The 16,198-nt window shown below is 52.0% G+C and overlaps 50 non-coding genes across 50 annotated transcripts; 33 read left to right on the forward strand and 17 right to left on the reverse strand.

Annotated features, from left to right (window-relative positions):
• The first annotated feature begins 5 nt into the window (after positions 1 to 5).
• Trnav-aac (transfer RNA valine (anticodon AAC)) lies at positions 6 to 78 on the forward strand. Its single transcript has one exon. It is a non-coding gene; the product is annotated as a tRNA-Val (tRNA).
• A 193-nt stretch (positions 79 to 271) lies between these two features.
• On the reverse strand, positions 272 to 343 carry Trnap-ugg (transfer RNA proline (anticodon UGG)). Its single transcript has one exon. It is a non-coding gene; the product is annotated as a tRNA-Pro (tRNA).
• A 412-nt stretch (positions 344 to 755) lies between these two features.
• Trnav-cac (transfer RNA valine (anticodon CAC)) lies at positions 756 to 828 on the forward strand. The gene has a single exon. It is a non-coding gene; the product is annotated as a tRNA-Val (tRNA).
• A 158-nt stretch (positions 829 to 986) lies between these two features.
• Positions 987 to 1,059, forward strand: Trnav-aac (transfer RNA valine (anticodon AAC)). Its single transcript has one exon. It is a non-coding gene; the product is annotated as a tRNA-Val (tRNA).
• A 193-nt stretch (positions 1,060 to 1,252) lies between these two features.
• Trnap-ugg (transfer RNA proline (anticodon UGG)) lies at positions 1,253 to 1,324 on the reverse strand. The gene has a single exon. It is a non-coding gene; the product is annotated as a tRNA-Pro (tRNA).
• A 412-nt stretch (positions 1,325 to 1,736) lies between these two features.
• On the forward strand, positions 1,737 to 1,809 carry Trnav-cac (transfer RNA valine (anticodon CAC)). Its single transcript has one exon. It is a non-coding gene; the product is annotated as a tRNA-Val (tRNA).
• Positions 1,810 to 1,967: 158 nt separating this feature from the next.
• Positions 1,968 to 2,040, forward strand: Trnav-aac (transfer RNA valine (anticodon AAC)). The gene has a single exon. It is a non-coding gene; the product is annotated as a tRNA-Val (tRNA).
• Positions 2,041 to 2,233: 193 nt separating this feature from the next.
• On the reverse strand, positions 2,234 to 2,305 carry Trnap-ugg (transfer RNA proline (anticodon UGG)). Its single transcript has one exon. It is a non-coding gene; the product is annotated as a tRNA-Pro (tRNA).
• Positions 2,306 to 2,717: 412 nt separating this feature from the next.
• Trnav-cac (transfer RNA valine (anticodon CAC)) lies at positions 2,718 to 2,790 on the forward strand. Its single transcript has one exon. It is a non-coding gene; the product is annotated as a tRNA-Val (tRNA).
• Positions 2,791 to 2,948: 158 nt separating this feature from the next.
• On the forward strand, positions 2,949 to 3,021 carry Trnav-aac (transfer RNA valine (anticodon AAC)). Its single transcript has one exon. It is a non-coding gene; the product is annotated as a tRNA-Val (tRNA).
• Positions 3,022 to 3,214: 193 nt separating this feature from the next.
• Positions 3,215 to 3,286, reverse strand: Trnap-ugg (transfer RNA proline (anticodon UGG)). Its single transcript has one exon. It is a non-coding gene; the product is annotated as a tRNA-Pro (tRNA).
• Positions 3,287 to 3,698: 412 nt separating this feature from the next.
• On the forward strand, positions 3,699 to 3,771 carry Trnav-cac (transfer RNA valine (anticodon CAC)). Its single transcript has one exon. It is a non-coding gene; the product is annotated as a tRNA-Val (tRNA).
• Positions 3,772 to 3,929: 158 nt separating this feature from the next.
• On the forward strand, positions 3,930 to 4,002 carry Trnav-aac (transfer RNA valine (anticodon AAC)). The gene has a single exon. It is a non-coding gene; the product is annotated as a tRNA-Val (tRNA).
• A 193-nt stretch (positions 4,003 to 4,195) lies between these two features.
• On the reverse strand, positions 4,196 to 4,267 carry Trnap-ugg (transfer RNA proline (anticodon UGG)). Its single transcript has one exon. It is a non-coding gene; the product is annotated as a tRNA-Pro (tRNA).
• A 412-nt stretch (positions 4,268 to 4,679) lies between these two features.
• On the forward strand, positions 4,680 to 4,752 carry Trnav-cac (transfer RNA valine (anticodon CAC)). The gene has a single exon. It is a non-coding gene; the product is annotated as a tRNA-Val (tRNA).
• Positions 4,753 to 4,910: 158 nt separating this feature from the next.
• Positions 4,911 to 4,983, forward strand: Trnav-aac (transfer RNA valine (anticodon AAC)). The gene has a single exon. It is a non-coding gene; the product is annotated as a tRNA-Val (tRNA).
• Positions 4,984 to 5,176: 193 nt separating this feature from the next.
• On the reverse strand, positions 5,177 to 5,248 carry Trnap-ugg (transfer RNA proline (anticodon UGG)). Its single transcript has one exon. It is a non-coding gene; the product is annotated as a tRNA-Pro (tRNA).
• Positions 5,249 to 5,660: 412 nt separating this feature from the next.
• Positions 5,661 to 5,733, forward strand: Trnav-cac (transfer RNA valine (anticodon CAC)). The gene has a single exon. It is a non-coding gene; the product is annotated as a tRNA-Val (tRNA).
• Positions 5,734 to 5,891: 158 nt separating this feature from the next.
• On the forward strand, positions 5,892 to 5,964 carry Trnav-aac (transfer RNA valine (anticodon AAC)). The gene has a single exon. It is a non-coding gene; the product is annotated as a tRNA-Val (tRNA).
• A 193-nt stretch (positions 5,965 to 6,157) lies between these two features.
• Trnap-ugg (transfer RNA proline (anticodon UGG)) lies at positions 6,158 to 6,229 on the reverse strand. The gene has a single exon. It is a non-coding gene; the product is annotated as a tRNA-Pro (tRNA).
• A 412-nt stretch (positions 6,230 to 6,641) lies between these two features.
• Trnav-cac (transfer RNA valine (anticodon CAC)) lies at positions 6,642 to 6,714 on the forward strand. Its single transcript has one exon. It is a non-coding gene; the product is annotated as a tRNA-Val (tRNA).
• Positions 6,715 to 6,872: 158 nt separating this feature from the next.
• Positions 6,873 to 6,945, forward strand: Trnav-aac (transfer RNA valine (anticodon AAC)). The gene has a single exon. It is a non-coding gene; the product is annotated as a tRNA-Val (tRNA).
• Positions 6,946 to 7,138: 193 nt separating this feature from the next.
• Trnap-ugg (transfer RNA proline (anticodon UGG)) lies at positions 7,139 to 7,210 on the reverse strand. Its single transcript has one exon. It is a non-coding gene; the product is annotated as a tRNA-Pro (tRNA).
• Positions 7,211 to 7,622: 412 nt separating this feature from the next.
• Positions 7,623 to 7,695, forward strand: Trnav-cac (transfer RNA valine (anticodon CAC)). The gene has a single exon. It is a non-coding gene; the product is annotated as a tRNA-Val (tRNA).
• A 158-nt stretch (positions 7,696 to 7,853) lies between these two features.
• Trnav-aac (transfer RNA valine (anticodon AAC)) lies at positions 7,854 to 7,926 on the forward strand. The gene has a single exon. It is a non-coding gene; the product is annotated as a tRNA-Val (tRNA).
• Positions 7,927 to 8,119: 193 nt separating this feature from the next.
• On the reverse strand, positions 8,120 to 8,191 carry Trnap-ugg (transfer RNA proline (anticodon UGG)). The gene has a single exon. It is a non-coding gene; the product is annotated as a tRNA-Pro (tRNA).
• Positions 8,192 to 8,603: 412 nt separating this feature from the next.
• On the forward strand, positions 8,604 to 8,676 carry Trnav-cac (transfer RNA valine (anticodon CAC)). Its single transcript has one exon. It is a non-coding gene; the product is annotated as a tRNA-Val (tRNA).
• A 158-nt stretch (positions 8,677 to 8,834) lies between these two features.
• On the forward strand, positions 8,835 to 8,907 carry Trnav-aac (transfer RNA valine (anticodon AAC)). The gene has a single exon. It is a non-coding gene; the product is annotated as a tRNA-Val (tRNA).
• A 193-nt stretch (positions 8,908 to 9,100) lies between these two features.
• On the reverse strand, positions 9,101 to 9,172 carry Trnap-ugg (transfer RNA proline (anticodon UGG)). Its single transcript has one exon. It is a non-coding gene; the product is annotated as a tRNA-Pro (tRNA).
• Positions 9,173 to 9,584: 412 nt separating this feature from the next.
• Trnav-cac (transfer RNA valine (anticodon CAC)) lies at positions 9,585 to 9,657 on the forward strand. Its single transcript has one exon. It is a non-coding gene; the product is annotated as a tRNA-Val (tRNA).
• Positions 9,658 to 9,815: 158 nt separating this feature from the next.
• Positions 9,816 to 9,888, forward strand: Trnav-aac (transfer RNA valine (anticodon AAC)). The gene has a single exon. It is a non-coding gene; the product is annotated as a tRNA-Val (tRNA).
• A 193-nt stretch (positions 9,889 to 10,081) lies between these two features.
• On the reverse strand, positions 10,082 to 10,153 carry Trnap-ugg (transfer RNA proline (anticodon UGG)). The gene has a single exon. It is a non-coding gene; the product is annotated as a tRNA-Pro (tRNA).
• Positions 10,154 to 10,565: 412 nt separating this feature from the next.
• On the forward strand, positions 10,566 to 10,638 carry Trnav-cac (transfer RNA valine (anticodon CAC)). The gene has a single exon. It is a non-coding gene; the product is annotated as a tRNA-Val (tRNA).
• A 158-nt stretch (positions 10,639 to 10,796) lies between these two features.
• Trnav-aac (transfer RNA valine (anticodon AAC)) lies at positions 10,797 to 10,869 on the forward strand. The gene has a single exon. It is a non-coding gene; the product is annotated as a tRNA-Val (tRNA).
• Positions 10,870 to 11,062: 193 nt separating this feature from the next.
• Positions 11,063 to 11,134, reverse strand: Trnap-ugg (transfer RNA proline (anticodon UGG)). Its single transcript has one exon. It is a non-coding gene; the product is annotated as a tRNA-Pro (tRNA).
• Positions 11,135 to 11,546: 412 nt separating this feature from the next.
• Trnav-cac (transfer RNA valine (anticodon CAC)) lies at positions 11,547 to 11,619 on the forward strand. Its single transcript has one exon. It is a non-coding gene; the product is annotated as a tRNA-Val (tRNA).
• A 158-nt stretch (positions 11,620 to 11,777) lies between these two features.
• On the forward strand, positions 11,778 to 11,850 carry Trnav-aac (transfer RNA valine (anticodon AAC)). Its single transcript has one exon. It is a non-coding gene; the product is annotated as a tRNA-Val (tRNA).
• Positions 11,851 to 12,043: 193 nt separating this feature from the next.
• On the reverse strand, positions 12,044 to 12,115 carry Trnap-ugg (transfer RNA proline (anticodon UGG)). Its single transcript has one exon. It is a non-coding gene; the product is annotated as a tRNA-Pro (tRNA).
• Positions 12,116 to 12,527: 412 nt separating this feature from the next.
• Positions 12,528 to 12,600, forward strand: Trnav-cac (transfer RNA valine (anticodon CAC)). The gene has a single exon. It is a non-coding gene; the product is annotated as a tRNA-Val (tRNA).
• Positions 12,601 to 12,758: 158 nt separating this feature from the next.
• Trnav-aac (transfer RNA valine (anticodon AAC)) lies at positions 12,759 to 12,831 on the forward strand. The gene has a single exon. It is a non-coding gene; the product is annotated as a tRNA-Val (tRNA).
• A 193-nt stretch (positions 12,832 to 13,024) lies between these two features.
• On the reverse strand, positions 13,025 to 13,096 carry Trnap-ugg (transfer RNA proline (anticodon UGG)). The gene has a single exon. It is a non-coding gene; the product is annotated as a tRNA-Pro (tRNA).
• A 412-nt stretch (positions 13,097 to 13,508) lies between these two features.
• Trnav-cac (transfer RNA valine (anticodon CAC)) lies at positions 13,509 to 13,581 on the forward strand. The gene has a single exon. It is a non-coding gene; the product is annotated as a tRNA-Val (tRNA).
• Positions 13,582 to 13,739: 158 nt separating this feature from the next.
• Positions 13,740 to 13,812, forward strand: Trnav-aac (transfer RNA valine (anticodon AAC)). Its single transcript has one exon. It is a non-coding gene; the product is annotated as a tRNA-Val (tRNA).
• Positions 13,813 to 14,005: 193 nt separating this feature from the next.
• On the reverse strand, positions 14,006 to 14,077 carry Trnap-ugg (transfer RNA proline (anticodon UGG)). The gene has a single exon. It is a non-coding gene; the product is annotated as a tRNA-Pro (tRNA).
• Positions 14,078 to 14,489: 412 nt separating this feature from the next.
• On the forward strand, positions 14,490 to 14,562 carry Trnav-cac (transfer RNA valine (anticodon CAC)). The gene has a single exon. It is a non-coding gene; the product is annotated as a tRNA-Val (tRNA).
• Positions 14,563 to 14,720: 158 nt separating this feature from the next.
• Positions 14,721 to 14,793, forward strand: Trnav-aac (transfer RNA valine (anticodon AAC)). The gene has a single exon. It is a non-coding gene; the product is annotated as a tRNA-Val (tRNA).
• A 193-nt stretch (positions 14,794 to 14,986) lies between these two features.
• Trnap-ugg (transfer RNA proline (anticodon UGG)) lies at positions 14,987 to 15,058 on the reverse strand. The gene has a single exon. It is a non-coding gene; the product is annotated as a tRNA-Pro (tRNA).
• Positions 15,059 to 15,470: 412 nt separating this feature from the next.
• Positions 15,471 to 15,543, forward strand: Trnav-cac (transfer RNA valine (anticodon CAC)). The gene has a single exon. It is a non-coding gene; the product is annotated as a tRNA-Val (tRNA).
• A 158-nt stretch (positions 15,544 to 15,701) lies between these two features.
• Trnav-aac (transfer RNA valine (anticodon AAC)) lies at positions 15,702 to 15,774 on the forward strand. Its single transcript has one exon. It is a non-coding gene; the product is annotated as a tRNA-Val (tRNA).
• Positions 15,775 to 15,967: 193 nt separating this feature from the next.
• On the reverse strand, positions 15,968 to 16,039 carry Trnap-ugg (transfer RNA proline (anticodon UGG)). Its single transcript has one exon. It is a non-coding gene; the product is annotated as a tRNA-Pro (tRNA).
• Between the last annotated feature and the right edge of the window lie 159 nt (positions 16,040 to 16,198).

Here is a 16,198-nt window from a genome sequence, read left to right on the forward strand (position 1 = left end):
AAGTAGTTTCCGTGGTGTAGCGGTTATCACGTCTGCCTAACACGCAGAAGGTCCCCGTGTCGATCCCGGGCGGAAACACTTTTTTATCATTAAAAACAAGACATACTAACATGCATCTGCTACCATCTGTACCCAAAAACCTTCGTAATCGCCTTCACACGTCAGATCAGTGTCAATTGCTCACATCAAATATGAATTTCATTTGATACTGACGCCGAGCATTTTGCGTCGACTCAGCCACTCACGTGCGACCAGTTTGCACAAAACGCTAGGGCTCGTCCGGGATTTGAACCCGGGACCTCCTGCACCCAAAGCAGGAATCATACCCCTAGACCAACGAGCCATCTGACGTGGCAAATGACTATTATTTCAGTGCACTGGGTCCCTCGATGTGGTCCAGGGTGCTCTGGAAAGTCTCGTGTAGGCTGGCGGGATGGGGGCGGCGCGAATTCCCGCGGTCGGCGGCCTTCCTGGGCTATTGGTACCTTCATGTAGAGCTGCCGCTGGGCTCGCACTCCCTGCTGCTAAGAAAGTGATTGCTTTTGCTGCTATGATTTGCAATCACGACTGCGGGAAACGCCGCTATTTCGTTAGGGGTGCTACGGCAGACACCTTCTCGAGCACCCCGAAGACTTCTTGAGCCCTTGGCTGTGATGGTTTCCAGGCTGTCAAAAGAACTGTCGCGTGTGCATTCACGGACGGGAGAGAGGCTCAGGTAATTGCGAGTGAACGGAGATGGACTCCTCCCGTTCGCAGTTTCCGTAGTGTAGCGGTTATCACGTCTGCTTCACACGCAGAAGGTCCCCGGTTCGATCCCGGGCGGGAACAGTATTTTCCTGCCTATGTCGTATTGTACTCCAGTGAGCCACGACATGTGAGGATCTTCTGCATGTACCTTTGTTCTGCAAGTAGCGCATTTATTTAATTTCTTAGTAACGATGACAACACCAGCACGAGTTGTCTCTAATGTAAGGCGCACACAAGTAGTTTCCGTGGTGTAGCGGTTATCACGTCTGCCTAACACGCAGAAGGTCCCCGTGTCGATCCCGGGCGGAAACACTTTTTTATCATTAAAAACAAGACATACTAACATGCATCTGCTACCATCTGTACCCAAAAACCTTCGTAATCGCCTTCACACGTCAGATCAGTGTCAATTGCTCACATCAAATATGAATTTCATTTGATACTGACGCCGAGCATTTTGCGTCGACTCAGCCACTCACGTGCGACCAGTTTGCACAAAACGCTAGGGCTCGTCCGGGATTTGAACCCGGGACCTCCTGCACCCAAAGCAGGAATCATACCCCTAGACCAACGAGCCATCTGACGTGGCGAATGACTATTATTTCAGTGCACTGGGTCCCTCGATGTGGTCCAGGGTGCTCTGGAAAGTCTCGTGTAGGCTGGCGGGATGGGGGCGGCGCGAATTCCCGCGGTCGGCGGCCTTCCTGGGCTATTGGTACCTTCATGTAGAGCTGCCGCTGGGCTCGCACTCCCTGCTGCTAAGAAAGTGATTGCTTTTGCTGCTATGATTTGCAATCACGACTGCGGGAAACGCCGCTATTTCGTTAGGGGTGCTACGGCAGACACCTTCTCGAGCACCCCGAAGACTTCTTGAGCCCTTGGCTGTGATGGTTTCCAGGCTGTCAAAAGAACTGTCGCGTGTGCATTCACGGACGGGAGAGAGGCTGAGGTAATTGCGAGTGAACGGAGATGGACTCCTCCCGTTCGCAGTTTCCGTAGTGTAGCGGTTATCACGTGTGCTTCACACGCAGAAGGTCCCCGGTTCGATCCCGGGCGGGAACAGTATTTTCCTGCCTATGTCGTATTGTACTCCAGTGAGCCACGACATGTGAGGATCTTCTGCATGTACCTTTGTTCTGCAAGTAGCGCATTTATTTAATTTCTTAGTAACGATGACAACACCAGCACGAGTTGTCTCTAATGTAAGGCGCACACAAGTAGTTTCCGTGGTGTAGCGGTTATCACGTCTGCCTAACACGCAGAAGGTCCCCGTGTCGATCCCGGGCGGAAACACTTTTTTATCATTAAAAACAAGACATACTAACATGCATCTGCTACCATCTGTACCCAAAAACCTTCGTAATCGCCTTCACACGTCAGATCAGTGTCAATTGCTCACATCAAATATGAATTTCATTTGATACTGACGCCGAGCATTTTGCGTCGACTCAGCCACTCACGTGCGACCAGTTTGCACAAAACGCTAGGGCTCGTCCGGGATTTGAACCCGGGACCTCCTGCACCCAAAGCAGGAATCATACCCCTAGACCAACGAGCCATCTGACGTGGCAAATGACTATTATTTCAGTGCACTGGGTCCCTCGATGTGGTCCAGGGTGCTCTGGAAAGTCTCGTGTAGGCTGGCGGGATGGGGGCGGCGCGAATTCCCGCGGTCGGCGGCCTTCCTGGGCTATTGGTACCTTCATGTAGAGCTGCCGCTGGGCTCGCACTCCCTGCTGCTAAGAAAGTGATTGCTTTTGCTGCTATGATTTGCAATCACGACTGCGGGAAACGCCGCTATTTCGTTAGGGGTGCTACGGCAGACACCTTCTCGAGCACCCCGAAGACTTCTTGAGCCCTTGGCTGTGATGGTTTCCAGGCTGTCAAAAGAACTGTCGCGTGTGCATTCACGGACGGGAGAGAGGCTGAGGTAATTGCGAGTGAACGGAGATGGACTCCTCCCGTTCGCAGTTTCCGTAGTGTAGCGGTTATCACGTGTGCTTCACACGCAGAAGGTCCCCGGTTCGATCCCGGGCGGGAACAGTATTTTCCTGCCTATGTCGTATTGTACTCCAGTGAGCCACGACATGTGAGGATCTTCTGCATGTACCTTTGTTCTGCAAGTAGCGCATTTATTTAATTTCTTAGTAACGATGACAACACCAGCACGAGTTGTCTCTAATGTAAGGCGCACACAAGTAGTTTCCGTGGTGTAGCGGTTATCACGTCTGCCTAACACGCAGAAGGTCCCCGTGTCGATCCCGGGCGGAAACACTTTTTTATCATTAAAAACAAGACATACTAACATGCATCTGCTACCATCTGTACCCAAAAACCTTCGTAATCGCCTTCACACGTCAGATCAGTGTCAATTGCTCACATCAAATATGAATTTCATTTGATACTGACGCCGAGCATTTTGCGTCGACTCAGCCACTCACGTGCGACCAGTTTGCACAAAACGCTAGGGCTCGTCCGGGATTTGAACCCGGGACCTCCTGCACCCAAAGCAGGAATCATACCCCTAGACCAACGAGCCATCTGACGTGGCGAATGACTATTATTTCAGTGCACTGGGTCCCTCGATGTGGTCCAGGGTGCTCTGGAAAGTCTCGTGTAGGCTGGCGGGATGGGGGCGGCGCGAATTCCCGCGGTCGGCGGCCTTCCTGGGCTATTGGTACCTTCATGTAGAGCTGCCGCTGGGCTCGCACTCCCTGCTGCTAAGAAAGTGATTGCTTTTGCTGCTATGATTTGCAATCACGACTGCGGGAAACGCCGCTATTTCGTTAGGGGTGCTACGGCAGACACCTTCTCGAGCACCCCGAAGACTTCTTAAGCCCTTGGCTGTGATGGTTTCCAGGCTGTCAAAAGAACTGTCGCGTGTGCATTCACGGACGGGAGAGAGGCTGAGGTAATTGCGAGTGAACGGAGATGGACTCCTCCCGTTCGCAGTTTCCGTAGTGTAGCGGTTATCACGTCTGCTTCACACGCAGAAGGTCCCCGGTTCGATCCCGGGCGGGAACAGTATTTTCCTGCCTATGTCGTATTGTACTCCAGTGAGCCACGACATGTGAGGATCTTCTGCATGTACCTTTGTTCTGCAAGTAGCGCATTTATTTAATTTCTTAGTAACGATGACAACACCAGCACGAGTTGTCTCTAATGTAAGGCGCACACAAGTAGTTTCCGTGGTGTAGCGGTTATCACGTCTGCCTAACACGCAGAAGGTCCCCGTGTCGATCCCGGGCGGAAACACTTTTTTATCATTAAAAACAAGACATACTAACATGCATCTGCTACCATCTGTACCCAAAAACCTTCGTAATCGCCTTCACACGTCAGATCAGTGTCAATTGCTCACATCAAATATGAATTTCATTTGATACTGACGCCGAGCATTTTGCGTCGACTCGGCCACTCACGTGCGACCAGTTTGCACAAAACGCTAGGGCTCGTCCGGGATTTGAACCCGGGACCTCCTGCACCCAAAGCAGGAATCATACCCCTAGACCAACGAGCCATCTGACGTGGCAAATGACTATTATTTCAGTGCACTGGGTCCCTCGATGTGGTCCAGGGTGCTCTGGAAAGTCTCGTGTAGGCTGGCGGGATGGGGGCGGCGCGAATTCCCGCGGTCGGCGGCCTTCCTGGGCTATTGGTACCTTCATGTAGAGCTGCCGCTGGGCTCGCACTCCCTGCTGCTAAGAAAGTGATTGCTTTTGCTGCTATGATTTGCAATCACGACTGCGGGAAACGCCGCTATTTCGTTAGGGGTGCTACGGCAGACACCTTCTCGAGCACCCCGAAGACTTCTTGAGCCCTTGGCTGTGATGGTTTCCAGGCTGTCAAAAGAACTGTCGCGTGTGCATTCACGGACGGGAGAGAGGCTGAGGTAATTGCGAGTGAACGGAGATGGACTCCTCCCGTTCGCAGTTTCCGTAGTGTAGCGGTTATCACGTGTGCTTCACACGCAGAAGGTCCCCGGTTCGATCCCGGGCGGGAACAGTATTTTCCTGCCTATGTCGTATTGTACTCCAGTGAGCCACGACATGTGAGGATCTTCTGCATGTACCTTTGTTCTGCAAGTAGCGCATTTATTTAATTTCTTAGTAACGATGACAACACCAGCACGAGTTGTCTCTAATGTAAGGCGCACACAAGTAGTTTCCGTGGTGTAGCGGTTATCACGTCTGCCTAACACGCAGAAGGTCCCCGTGTCGATCCCGGGCGGAAACACTTTTTTATCATTAAAAACAAGACATACTAACATGCATCTGCTACCATCTGTACCCAAAAACCTTCGTAATCGCCTTCACACGTCAGATCAGTGTCAATTGCTCACATCAAATATGAATTTCATTTGATACTGACGCCGAGCATTTTGCGTCGACTCAGCCACTCACGTGCGACCAGTTTGCACAAAACGCTAGGGCTCGTCCGGGATTTGAACCCGGGACCTCCTGCACCCAAAGCAGGAATCATACCCCTAGACCAACGAGCCATCTGACGTGGCAAATGACTATTATTTCAGTGCACTGGGTCCCTCGATGTGGTCCAGGGTGCTCTGGAAAGTCTCGTGTAGGCTGGCGGGATGGGGGCGGCGCGAATTCCCGCGGTCGGCGGCCTTCCTGGGCTATTGGTACCTTCATGTAGAGCTGCCGCTGGGCTCGCACTCCCTGCTGCTAAGAAAGTGATTGCTTTTGCTGCTATGATTTGCAATCACGACTGCGGGAAACGCCGCTATTTCGTTAGGGGTGCTACGGCAGACACCTTCTCGAGCACCCCGAAGACTTCTTGAGCCCTTGGCTGTGATGGTTTCCAGGCTGTCAAAAGAACTGTCGCGTGTGCATTCACGGACGGGAGAGAGGCTGAGGTAATTGCGAGTGAACGGAGATGGACTCCTCCCGTTCGCAGTTTCCGTAGTGTAGCGGTTATCACGTGTGCTTCACACGCAGAAGGTCCCCGGTTCGATCCCGGGCGGGAACAGTATTTTCCTGCCTATGTCGTATTGTACTCCAGTGAGCCACGACATGTGAGGATCTTCTGCATGTACCTTTGTTCTGCAAGTAGCGCATTTATTTAATTTCTTAGTAACGATGACAACACCAGCACGAGTTGTCTCTAATGTAAGGCGCACACAAGTAGTTTCCGTGGTGTAGCGGTTATCACGTCTGCCTAACACGCAGAAGGTCCCCGTGTCGATCCCGGGCGGAAACACTTTTTTATCATTAAAAACAAGACATACTAACATGCATCTGCTACCATCTGTACCCAAAAACCTTCGTAATCGCCTTCACACGTCAGATCAGTGTCAATTGCTCACATCAAATATGAATTTCATTTGATACTGACGCCGAGCATTTTGCGTCGACTCGGCCACTCACGTGCGACCAGTTTGCACAAAACGCTAGGGCTCGTCCGGGATTTGAACCCGGGACCTCCTGCACCCAAAGCAGGAATCATACCCCTAGACCAACGAGCCATCTGACGTGGCAAATGACTATTATTTCAGTGCACTGGGTCCCTCGATGTGGTCCAGGGTGCTCTGGAAAGTCTCGTGTAGGCTGGCGGGATGGGGGCGGCGCGAATTCCCGCGGTCGGCGGCCTTCCTGGGCTATTGGTACCTTCATGTAGAGCTGCCGCTGGGCTCGCACTCCCTGCTGCTAAGAAAGTGATTGCTTTTGCTGCTATGATTTGCAATCACGACTGCGGGAAACGCCGCTATTTCGTTAGGGGTGCTACGGCAGACACCTTCTCGAGCACCCCGAAGACTTCTTGAGCCCTTGGCTGTGATGGTTTCCAGGCTGTCAAAAGAACTGTCGCGTGTGCATTCACGGACGGGAGAGAGGCTGAGGTAATTGCGAGTGAACGGAGATGGACTCCTCCCGTTCGCAGTTTCCGTAGTGTAGCGGTTATCACGTGTGCTTCACACGCAGAAGGTCCCCGGTTCGATCCCGGGCGGGAACAGTATTTTCCTGCCTATGTCGTATTGTACTCCAGTGAGCCACGACATGTGAGGATCTTCTGCATGTACCTTTGTTCTGCAAGTAGCGCATTTATTTAATTTCTTAGTAACGATGACAACACCAGCACGAGTTGTCTCTAATGTAAGGCGCACACAAGTAGTTTCCGTGGTGTAGCGGTTATCACGTCTGCCTAACACGCAGAAGGTCCCCGTGTCGATCCCGGGCGGAAACACTTTTTTATCATTAAAAACAAGACATACTAACATGCATCTGCTACCATCTGTACCCAAAAACCTTCGTAATCGCCTTCACACGTCAGATCAGTGTCAATTGCTCACATCAAATATGAATTTCATTTGATACTGACGCCGAGCATTTTGCGTCGACTCAGCCACTCACGTGCGACCAGTTTGCACAAAACGCTAGGGCTCGTCCGGGATTTGAACCCGGGACCTCCTGCACCCAAAGCAGGAATCATACCCCTAGACCAACGAGCCATCTGACGTGGCAAATGACTATTATTTCAGTGCACTGGGTCCCTCGATGTGGTCCAGGGTGCTCTGGAAAGTCTCGTGTAGGCTGGCGGGATGGGGGCGGCGCGAATTCCCGCGGTCGGCGGCCTTCCTGGGCTATTGGTACCTTCATGTAGAGCTGCCGCTGGGCTCGCACTCCCTGCTGCTAAGAAAGTGATTGCTTTTGCTGCTATGATTTGCAATCACGACTGCGGGAAACGCCGCTATTTCGTTAGGGGTGCTACGGCAGACACCTTCTCGAGCACCCCGAAGACTTCTTGAGCCCTTGGCTGTGATGGTTTCCAGGCTGTCAAAAGAACTGTCGCGTGTGCATTCACGGACGGGAGAGAGGCTGAGGTAATTGCGAGTGAACGGAGATGGACTCCTCCCGTTCGCAGTTTCCGTAGTGTAGCGGTTATCACGTGTGCTTCACACGCAGAAGGTCCCCGGTTCGATCCCGGGCGGGAACAGTATTTTCCTGCCTATGTCGTATTGTACTCCAGTGAGCCACGACATGTGAGGATCTTCTGCATGTACCTTTGTTCTGCAAGTAGCGCATTTATTTAATTTCTTAGTAACGATGACAACACCAGCACGAGTTGTCTCTAATGTAAGGCGCACACAAGTAGTTTCCGTGGTGTAGCGGTTATCACGTCTGCCTAACACGCAGAAGGTCCCCGTGTCGATCCCGGGCGGAAACACTTTTTTATCATTAAAAACAAGACATACTAACATGCATCTGCTACCATCTGTACCCAAAAACCTTCGTAATCGCCTTCACACGTCAGATCAGTGTCAATTGCTCACATCAAATATGAATTTCATTTGATACTGACGCCGAGCATTTTGCGTCGACTCAGCCACTCACGTGCGACCAGTTTGCACAAAACGCTAGGGCTCGTCCGGGATTTGAACCCGGGACCTCCTGCACCCAAAGCAGGAATCATACCCCTAGACCAACGAGCCATCTGACGTGGCAAATGACTATTATTTCAGTGCACTGGGTCCCTCGATGTGGTCCAGGGTGCTCTGGAAAGTCTCGTGTAGGCTGGCGGGATGGGGGCGGCGCGAATTCCCGCGGTCGGCGGCCTTCCTGGGCTATTGGTACCTTCATGTAGAGCTGCCGCTGGGCTCGCACTCCCTGCTGCTAAGAAAGTGATTGCTTTTGCTGCTATGATTTGCAATCACGACTGCGGGAAACGCCGCTATTTCGTTAGGGGTGCTACGGCAGACACCTTCTCGAGCACCCCGAAGACTTCTTGAGCCCTTGGCTGTGATGGTTTCCAGGCTGTCAAAAGAACTGTCGCGTGTGCATTCACGGACGGGAGAGAGGCTGAGGTAATTGCGAGTGAACGGAGATGGACTCCTCCCGTTCGCAGTTTCCGTAGTGTAGCGGTTATCACGTGTGCTTCACACGCAGAAGGTCCCCGGTTCGATCCCGGGCGGGAACAGTATTTTCCTGCCTATGTCGTATTGTACTCCAGTGAGCCACGACATGTGAGGATCTTCTGCATGTACCTTTGTTCTGCAAGTAGCGCATTTATTTAATTTCTTAGTAACGATGACAACACCAGCACGAGTTGTCTCTAATGTAAGGCGCACACAAGTAGTTTCCGTGGTGTAGCGGTTATCACGTCTGCCTAACACGCAGAAGGTCCCCGTGTCGATCCCGGGCGGAAACACTTTTTTATCATTAAAAACAAGACATACTAACATGCATCTGCTACCATCTGTACCCAAAAACCTTCGTAATCGCCTTCACACGTCAGATCAGTGTCAATTGCTCACATCAAATATGAATTTCATTTGATACTGACGCCGAGCATTTTGCGTCGACTCAGCCACTCACGTGCGACCAGTTTGCACAAAACGCTAGGGCTCGTCCGGGATTTGAACCCGGGACCTCCTGCACCCAAAGCAGGAATCATACCCCTAGACCAACGAGCCATCTGACGTGGCAAATGACTATTATTTCAGTGCACTGGGTCCCTCGATGTGGTCCAGGGTGCTCTGGAAAGTCTCGTGTAGGCTGGCGGGATGGGGGCGGCGCGAATTCCCGCGGTCGGCGGCCTTCCTGGGCTATTGGTACCTTCATGTAGAGCTGCCGCTGGGCTCGCACTCCCTGCTGCTAAGAAAGTGATTGCTTTTGCTGCTATGATTTGCAATCACGACTGCGGGAAACGCCGCTATTTCGTTAGGGGTGCTACGGCAGACACCTTCTCGAGCACCCCGAAGACTTCTTGAGCCCTTGGCTGTGATGGTTTCCAGGCTGTCAAAAGAACTGTCGCGTGTGCATTCACGGACGGGAGAGAGGCTGAGGTAATTGCGAGTGAACGGAGATGGACTCCTCCCGTTCGCAGTTTCCGTAGTGTAGCGGTTATCACGTGTGCTTCACACGCAGAAGGTCCCCGGTTCGATCCCGGGCGGGAACAGTATTTTCCTGCCTATGTCGTATTGTACTCCAGTGAGCCACGACATGTGAGGATCTTCTGCATGTACCTTTGTTCTGCAAGTAGCGCATTTATTTAATTTCTTAGTAACGATGACAACACCAGCACGAGTTGTCTCTAATGTAAGGCGCACACAAGTAGTTTCCGTGGTGTAGCGGTTATCACGTCTGCCTAACACGCAGAAGGTCCCCGTGTCGATCCCGGGCGGAAACACTTTTTTATCATTAAAAACAAGACATACTAACATGCATCTGCTACCATCTGTACCCAAAAACCTTCGTAATCGCCTTCACACGTCAGATCAGTGTCAATTGCTCACATCAAATATGAATTTCATTTGATACTGACGCCGAGCATTTTGCGTCGACTCAGCCACTCACGTGCGACCAGTTTGCACAAAACGCTAGGGCTCGTCCGGGATTTGAACCCGGGACCTCCTGCACCCAAAGCAGGAATCATACCCCTAGACCAACGAGCCATCTGACGTGGCAAATGACTATTATTTCAGTGCACTGGGTCCCTCGATGTGGTCCAGGGTGCTCTGGAAAGTCTCGTGTAGGCTGGCGGGATGGGGGCGGCGCGAATTCCCGCGGTCGGCGGCCTTCCTGGGCTATTGGTACCTTCATGTAGAGCTGCCGCTGGGCTCGCACTCCCTGCTGCTAAGAAAGTGATTGCTTTTGCTGCTATGATTTGCAATCACGACTGCGGGAAACGCCGCTATTTCGTTAGGGGTGCTACGGCAGACACCTTCTCGAGCACCCCGAAGACTTCTTGAGCCCTTGGCTGTGATGGTTTCCAGGCTGTCAAAAGAACTGTCGCGTGTGCATTCACGGACGGGAGAGAGGCTGAGGTAATTGCGAGTGAACGGAGATGGACTCCTCCCGTTCGCAGTTTCCGTAGTGTAGCGGTTATCACGTCTGCTTCACACGCAGAAGGTCCCCGGTTCGATCCCGGGCGGGAACAGTATTTTCCTGCCTATGTCGTATTGTACTCCAGTGAGCCACGACATGTGAGGATCTTCTGCATGTACCTTTGTTCTGCAAGTAGCGCATTTATTTAATTTCTTAGTAACGATGACAACACCAGCACGAGTTGTCTCTAATGTAAGGCGCACACAAGTAGTTTCCGTGGTGTAGCGGTTATCACGTCTGCCTAACACGCAGAAGGTCCCCGTGTCGATCCCGGGCGGAAACACTTTTTTATCATTAAAAACAAGACATACTAACATGCATCTGCTACCATCTGTACCCAAAAACCTTCGTAATCGCCTTCACACGTCAGATCAGTGTCAATTGCTCACATCAAATATGAATTTCATTTGATACTGACGCCGAGCATTTTGCGTCGACTCAGCCACTCACGTGCGACCAGTTTGCACAAAACGCTAGGGCTCGTCCGGGATTTGAACCCGGGACCTCCTGCACCCAAAGCAGGAATCATACCCCTAGACCAACGAGCCATCTGACGTGGCAAATGACTATTATTTCAGTGCACTGGGTCCCTCGATGTGGTCCAGGGTGCTCTGGAAAGTCTCGTGTAGGCTGGCGGGATGGGGGCGGCGCGAATTCCCGCGGTCGGCGGCCTTCCTGGGCTATTGGTACCTTCATGTAGAGCTGCCGCTGGGCTCGCACTCCCTGCTGCTAAGAAAGTGATTGCTTTTGCTGCTATGATTTGCAATCACGACTGCGGGAAACGCCGCTATTTCGTTAGGGGTGCTACGGCAGACACCTTCTCGAGCACCCCGAAGACTTCTTGAGCCCTTGGCTGTGATGGTTTCCAGGCTGTCAAAAGAACTGTCGCGTGTGCATTCACGGACGGGAGAGAGGCTGAGGTAATTGCGAGTGAACGGAGATGGACTCCTCCCGTTCGCAGTTTCCGTAGTGTAGCGGTTATCACGTGTGCTTCACACGCAGAAGGTCCCCCGTTCGATCCCGGGCGGGAACAGTATTTTCCTGCCTATGTCGTATTGTACTCCAGTGAGCCACGACATGTGAGGATCTTCTGCATGTACCTTTGTTCTGCAAGTAGCGCATTTATTTAATTTCTTAGTAACGATGACAACACCAGCACGAGTTGTCTCTAATGTAAGGCGCACACAAGTAGTTTCCGTGGTGTAGCGGTTATCACGTCTGCCTAACACGCAGAAGGTCCCCGTGTCGATCCCGGGCGGAAACACTTTTTTATCATTAAAAACAAGACATACTAACATGCATCTGCTACCATCTGTACCCAAAAACCTTCGTAATCGCCTTCACACGTCAGATCAGTGTCAATTGCTCACATCAAATATGAATTTCATTTGATACTGACGCCGAGCATTTTGCGTCGACTCAGCCACTCACGTGCGACCAGTTTGCACAAAACGCTAGGGCTCGTCCGGGATTTGAACCCGGGACCTCCTGCACCCAAAGCAGGAATCATACCCCTAGACCAACGAGCCATCTGACGTGGCAAATGACTATTATTTCAGTGCACTGGGTCCCTCGATGTGGTCCAGGGTGCTCTGGAAAGTCTCGTGTAGGCTGGCGGGATGGGGGCGGCGCGAATTCCCGCGGTCGGCGGCCTTCCTGGGCTATTGGTACCTTCATGTAGAGCTGCCGCTGGGCTCGCACTCCCTGCTGCTAAGAAAGTGATTGCTTTTGCTGCTATGATTTGCAATCACGACTGCGGGAAACGCCGCTATTTCGTTAGGGGTGCTACGGCAGACACCTTCTCGAGCACCCCGAAGACTTCTTGAGCCCTTGGCTGTGATGGTTTCCAGGCTGTCAAAAGAACTGTCGCGTGTGCATTCACGGACGGGAGAGAGGCTGAGGTAATTGCGAGTGAACGGAGATGGACTCCTGAAGTCCGCAGTTTCCGTAGTGTAGCGGTTATCACGTCTGCTTCACACGCAGAAGGTCCCCGGTTCGATCCCGGGCGGGAACAGTATTTTCCTGCCTATGTCGTATTGTACTCCAGTGAGCCACGACATGTGAGGATCTTCTGCATGTACCTTTGTTCTGCAAGTAGCGCATTTATTTAATTTCTTAGTAACGATGACAACACCAGCACGAGTTGTCTCTAATGTAAGGCGCACACAAGTAGTTTCCGTGGTGTAGCGGTTATCACGTCTGCTTAACACGCAGAAGGTCCCCGTGTCGATCCCGGGCGGAAACACTTTTTTATCATTAAAAACAAGACATACTAACATGCATCTGCTACCATCTGTACCCAAAAACCTTCGTAATCGCCTTCACACGTCAGATCAGTGTCAATTGCTCACATCAAATATGAATTTCATTTGATACTGACGCCGAGCATTTTGCGTCGACTCAGCCACTCACGTGCGACCAGTTTGCACAAAACGCTAGGGCTCGTCCGGGATTTGAACCCGGGACCTCCTGCACCCAAAGCAGGAATCATACCCCTAGACCAACGAGCCATCTGACGTGGCAAATGACTATTATTTCAGTGCACTGGGTCCCTCGATGTGGTCCAGGGTGCTCTGGAAAGTCTCGTGTAGGCTGGCGGGATGGGGGCGGCGCGAATTCCCGCGGTCGGCGGCCTTCCTGGGCTATTGGTACCTTCATGTAGAGCTGCCGCTGGGCTCGCACTCCCTGCTGCTAAGAAAGTGATTGCTTTTGCTGCTATGATTTGCAATCACGACTGCGGGAAACGCCGCTATTTCGTTAGGGGTGCTACGGCAGACACCTTCTCGAGCACCCCGAAGACTTCTTGAGCCCTTGGCTGTGATGGTTTCCAGGCTGTCAAAAGAACTGTCGCGTGTGCATTCACGGACGGGAGAGAGGCTGAGGTAATTGCGAGTGAACGGAGATGGACTCCTCCCGTTCGCAGTTTCCGTAGTGTAGCGGTTATCACGTCTGCTTCACACGCAGAAGGTCCCCGGTTCGATCCCGGGCGGGAACAGTATTTTCCTGCCTATGTCGTATTGTACTCCAGTGAGCCACGACATGTGAGGATCTTCTGCATGTACCTTTGTTCTGCAAGTAGCGCATTTATTTAATTTCTTAGTAACGATGACAACACCAGCACGAGTTGTCTCTAATGTAAGGCGCACACAAGTAGTTTCCGTGGTGTAGCGGTTATCACGTCTGCCTAACACGCAGAAGGTCCCCGTGTCGATCCCGGGCGGAAACACTTTTTTATCATTAAAAACAAGACATACTAACATGCATCTGCTACCATCTGTACCCAAAAACCTTCGTAATCGCCTTCACACGTCAGATCAGTGTCAATTGCTCACATCAAATATGAATTTCATTTGATACTGACGCCGAGCATTTTGCGTCGACTCAGCCACTCACGTGCGACCAGTTTGCACAAAACGCTAGGGCTCGTCCGGGATTTGAACCCGGGACCTCCTGCACCCAAAGCAGGAATCATACCCCTAGACCAACGAGCCATCTGACGTGGCAAATGACTATTATTTCAGTGCACTGGGTCCCTCGATGTGGTCCAGGGTGCTCTGGAAAGTCTCGTGTAGGCTGGCGGGATGGGGGCGGCGCGAATTCCCGCGGTCGGCGGCCTTCCTGGGCTATTGGTACCTTCATGTAGAGCTGCCGCTGGGCTCGCACTCCCTGCTGCTAAGAAAGTGATTGCTTTTGCTGCTATGATTTGCAATCACGACTGCGGGAAACGCCGCTATTTCGTTAGGGGTGCTACGGCAGACACCTTCTCGAGCACCCCGAAGACTTCTTGAGCCCTTGGCTGTGATGGTTTCCAGGCTGTCAAAAGAACTGTCGCGTGTGCATTCACGGACGGGAGAGAGGCTGAGGTAATTGCGAGTGAACGGAGATGGACTCCTCAAGTCCGCAGTTTCCGTAGTGTAGCGGTTATCTCGTCTGCTTCACACGCAGAAGGTCCCCGGTTCGATCCCGGGCGGGAACAGTATTTTCCTGCCTATGTCGTATTGTACTCCAGTGAGCCACGACATGTGAGGATCTTCTGCATGTACCTTTGTTCTGCAAGTAGCGCATTTATTTAATTTCTTAGTAACGATGACAACACCAGCACGAGTTGTCTCTAATGTAAGGCGCACACAAGTAGTTTCCGTGGTGTAGCGGTTATCACGTCTGCCTAACACGCAGAAGGTCCCCGTGTCGATCCCGGGCGGAAACACTTTTTTATCATTAAAAACAAGACATACTAACATGCATCTGCTACCATCTGTACCCAAAAACCTTCGTAATCGCCTTCACACGTCAGATCAGTGTCAATTGCTCACATCAAATATGAATTTCATTTGATACTGACGCCGAGCATTTTGCGTCGACTCAGCCACTCACGTGCGACCAGTTTGCACAAAACGCTAGGGCTCGTCCGGGATTTGAACCCGGGACCTCCTGCACCCAAAGCAGGAATCATACCCCTAGACCAACGAGCCATCTGACGTGGCAAATGACTATTATTTCAGTGCACTGGGTCCCTCGATGTGGTCCAGGGTGCTCTGGAAAGTCTCGTGTAGGCTGGCGGGATGGGGGCGGCGCGAATTCCCGCGGTCGGCGGCCTTCCTGGGCTATTGGTACCTTCATGTAGAGCTGCCGCTGGGCTCGCACTCCCTGCTGCTAAGAAAGTGATTGCTTTTGCTGCTATGATTTGCAATCACGACTGCGGGAAACGCCGCTATTTCGTTAGGGGTGCTACGGCAGACACCTTCTCGAGCACCCCGAAGACTTCTTGAGCCCTTGGCTGTGATGGTTTCCAGGCTGTCAAAAGAACTGTCGCGTGTGCATTCACGGACGGGAGATAGGCTGAGGTAATTGCGAGTGAACGGAGATGGACTCCTCCCGTTCGCAGTTTCCGTAGTGTAGCGGTTATCACGTCTGCTTCACACGCAGAAGGTCCCCGGTTCGATCCCGGGCGGGAACAGTATTTTCCTGCCTATGTCGTATTGTACTCCAGTGAGCCACGACATGTGAGGATCTTCTGCATGTACCTTTGTTCTGCAAGTAGCGCATTTATTTAATTTCTTAGTAACGATGACAACACCAGCACGAGTTGTCTCTAATGTAAGGCGCACACAAGTAGTTTCCGTGGTGTAGCGGTTATCACGTCTGCCTAACACGCAGAAGGTCCCCGTGTCGATCCCGGGCGGAAACACTTTTTTATCATTAAAAACAAGACATACTAACATGCATCTGCTACCATCTGTACCCAAAAACCTTCGTAATCGCCTTCACACGTCAGATCAGTGTCAATTGCTCACATCAAATATGAATTTCATTTGATACTGACGCCGAGCATTTTGCGTCGACTCAGCCACTCACGTGCGACCAGTTTGCACAAAACGCTAGGGCTCGTCCGGGATTTGAACCCGGGACCTCCTGCACCCAAAGCAGGAATCATACCCCTAGACCAACGAGCCATCTGACGTGGCAAATGACTATTATTTCAGTGCACTGGGTCCCTCGATGTGGTCCAGGGTGCTCTGGAAAGTCTCGTGTAGGCTGGCGGGATGGGGGCGGCGCGAATTCCCGCGGTCGGCGGCCTTCCTGGGCTATTGGTACCTTCATGTAGAGCTGCC

This window comes from Schistocerca gregaria, chromosome 2 (genome assembly GCF_023897955.1).
Source record: "Schistocerca gregaria isolate iqSchGreg1 chromosome 2, iqSchGreg1.2, whole genome shotgun sequence".
Taxonomy (NCBI): Eukaryota; Metazoa; Arthropoda; class Insecta; order Orthoptera; family Acrididae; genus Schistocerca; species Schistocerca gregaria.